General features: G+C 43.8%; 1 protein-coding gene across 2 annotated transcripts in view; it reads right to left on the bottom strand.

The window, feature by feature from the left end:
- LOC133471594 (synapsin-3-like) overlaps positions 1-3,484 on the bottom strand; it is an 80,777-nt gene that overhangs the window by 17,540 nt on the left and 59,753 nt on the right. The gene's annotated exons all lie outside the window — the stretch shown is intronic.

Raw genomic sequence — 3,484 nt, 5'->3', positions numbered from 1 at the left:
TTGGAACGGCAAGGTCAATTCTTTTGTTTCTGTTATATACTGAATACATTTGGGTTTCAAATCCAAAGATGAATAGGAGCTCAAAGTTCAGAATTCCAGCTTTCATTTCATGGTATTGACATCGAGATGTATTAACCAACCCAGGACAGAGCACCTTTTGTTTGACGCCACCCACTTTTTAAGTGAGCATAAGTATTGGAACAGATATGATTAAATGAACTTAAAGTGAATAACATTTAATATTTAGTGGCATAACACTTACTTGCAATAACTGCATCGGTTACTCCCTTCGCTCTCCTCTTCAGGAGGTAAAATGGATGCTTTATTGGGCTAAGGTCCGGTGAGGAGTGGTTTGCATCTTGTGGTATGGCCTGTATCGTTCTTCTCTCAAAGTATTCTGCCGACTCTGGATTGTGATACCTTCCCCCCTGCCCTGTGGAGGTTGGCAAACCATTTTGTCTTGCGATTTCAAAAAAAAAACCATAATGCGTCCGAACTGATCGGGGGGAAGCTTCATCAAGCAACGAGACAATGATTCAAACCACACTGCCTGTCACGCGAAAGGTTTTTGAGGGCGTTGGAGGCAAAACATGGAGGACCCGAGGCAAGGCAGGAGTGCAGGAGTCTCAAAAAATGTCTTCATTTCCAAAAACCACTTCAACATGTGACACCGACAGCGACAATGAACCGACCGGGACTGAAAGAAACCAGGGAACTAAATACACACAAATTGACGAGACAACGAGGAACACCTGGACAAGACACGAGCCGATTGGTCGACACGAGGTTAGAAGGTTGACGAGAACGGGTGGACGCAATAACTAAATGAGCGCAGGAAACGGGAAACAAAACCAAACGCGACCAAAAGCAAAACAGAGACCGTGACCCTGCCAACACAACAAAGGACGGAGGTCTTAAGACTGGCCGAGTCAATCGCCGGACCTAACCCAATAAAGCATGCATTTTACCTCCTGAAGAGGACACTGAAGGCGAAAGCCCCCGAAAACAAACAAAAACTGAAAGAGGCTGCAGTCAAGGGCTGGAAAAACATTCCAAATGAAGAAGGCAACAGTCTGGTGAAGTCAACGAGTCGCAGACTTGACGCAGTCATTGCAAGTAACCAAATATGAAGTTCATCGAATAATGTCGGTTCCAATACTTTTGCTCACTTGAACAGTGGGTGGCTTCAAACAAAAGGCGCTCTGTCCTGAGTTGCTTAACACATCGAGATGTAAATACCACTGGAATTGTGAACTTTTGTCTCATATTCATCTTTTGATATATTCAGTATACAACAAAAACAAAGGAATTGACCTTGCCCTTCCAATACTTTTGTAGGGGACTGTATAGGTATTCATTCATAATTAACTACATTAAACTATGTAAAGTCACTGATCATCTTACAGATTTCTCTCAATAATTAGCAACAATTATTGAACAACTTATGAGAAATAGATAAACAGCAATTTGTTTAGTCATTGATTTTGAAATCATTGCTTATTCGTAAATAAGCAATAAATAAGAGAGAAATGTACATACAACGGACATTCAATTATTCTTTTGAAATCCATGGTAAATTAAGTATAAGAACCAAAATCTTCAATTATGAACTATCATCTCCATCTATCTTATTTTGGCATATGAGAGGAAATATCGTCTGATACAACTTTTTTCTCCTATTACAGCGTTTTACTCTTTTGTGTGCATGCGTGCGTGTGCAAAGAAGGATGACAGTTTCCATGACAACCAAGCATATATGTATAAAAGTGGAAGATATATATATGGGACGCCTCCATTTTGTTTTCGACCCCCTTAAAACACTTACGGGCAAATATCCAAAATCCACTACATTTTTCATTTCAACAAAACATATTGAAAGAAATGAATTTAGTTTGGATTCACTTCTACCCATCTCATTTATCTGTTGCTAAGAAACTAGATGCCAGATAAATTGTCGTGTTCCTCGGATGATGGTGACGGTGATGATGACGCGGTGTCAATTTTGTTCGGGCAGTGCGAGAAGGGGAACGTGTGCGTCACGGACTTAGTAACCTTTTCGCGTTCGACGCCGCACGCACTTATGCAACATCACACGGTCCTTGAGGACCACGTAACTATTGCGTCAGCGCTTAACGCAACTTCGAGGTTGCTCGGGAGCGCGCATAATCTCTACAAGGCCAAACCATCAGCATGTGGATGCGCATGCACCGTGGATACCCGGTTCCTGCGTCAGCCTGGAAAAAAAAAAAAGACAAAAAATGCGAGCGTGAGGCTGCGTGGGAACGCGCCGGCACGGACGGAAAAGCCTGCGGGTTTGCCGTGTTTACAGGAGTGACGCCTGCGGGCGGGCGGGGACCTGCGGCGGAATTGGGACATTCCGACCTTCACAATGTCAGAAGAATCACAGTAGCAGCAGATTAGCATCGGGCCGCCGATACAAGTGGTCTGGTATGTAAGGAAACAAGTGTGGACAGCCAGAAAGAAGATAAAGAGATAGCGAGGGCTTGGGAAAAAAAGCTTGCAGATGTCGAGAGGTACGCTGAGTCATATCATCCAGCCCTAAATCATTCAATGGGATGGCGCTGTTGGTCATGTTTCCACCGTACCTGAAGACAAACGACGGGAATTGCCAGCTCCTCTTTCTCGGCGCTATCGTTTAACGTCTATCGGCTCGGTCCCAACGTAGCTGAGAGTGAAGCTAGGCAATCTTCACAATTTCAGACATCGACCCCAATCCCGACCCAAAGTTAGTGAGAAAAATGCCTTTTTAATATTTGCGTGACAAACTGGACACGCGTAATGCTCCACCTATTTGCCCAACTCCAATCCTAACCTACAGTAACCACATCGACGTGCGCATTCCGGTCCGTCTAAGTCTGTGTGACTTTGGACTTCTCCTTCGCCGTGATAATCCATCCACCTCACAGGTGTGGCGTTTTACAGTACGTGCGTACCTCCGGCTGTCCGCAGTAAAAGGACGCTCTACGATGCGCGGTTTTGCTGTGTTAGTGTACGATATTTGAGAGAATGAACCTTTTTGTGCACAAGGAAATAGTGGTACGCGTTTTGAGTTCAGCTTGTGAAACGTAAAGCAAAAACAAAAGTGTCATTCTACATTTGCCGCTTCGCAGAGCAGTGGTTCATTGGAATGAAAACATTCAGGCGTTAGGAAATTTTTAAGGTGCTTCAACATGTCATCTGATAAGTTATATAGTTTCTCAAAATAAAATATGTAATTCCCCCCCCCCAATACATTATCACAGTGCAAAGTCACCGAGAGCCGAGAATGACCCAATTACGGATGGGTGGATTTACCAAACAGTGCTGATGTTGGAACTCATTAGTGCAGCTGTACATAATGCTGTGGCCAGCTCGTCATGACTCATATCGGGGAAAATGACATATTTATGGCCCAATGTGTTTTACACCACCTTTTACAACATGAAGAGCTTTTTTCACAGCTTGAGGTGGAGCACATGAAAGG

The sequence above is a fragment of the Phyllopteryx taeniolatus genome, chromosome 22 (assembly GCF_024500385.1).
Source record: "Phyllopteryx taeniolatus isolate TA_2022b chromosome 22, UOR_Ptae_1.2, whole genome shotgun sequence".
Lineage (NCBI taxonomy): Eukaryota > Metazoa > Chordata > Actinopteri > Syngnathiformes > Syngnathidae > Phyllopteryx > Phyllopteryx taeniolatus.
The sequence above is the reverse complement of the archived record's forward strand: the minus strand, read 5'-3'. Positions and strand labels throughout refer to the sequence as shown.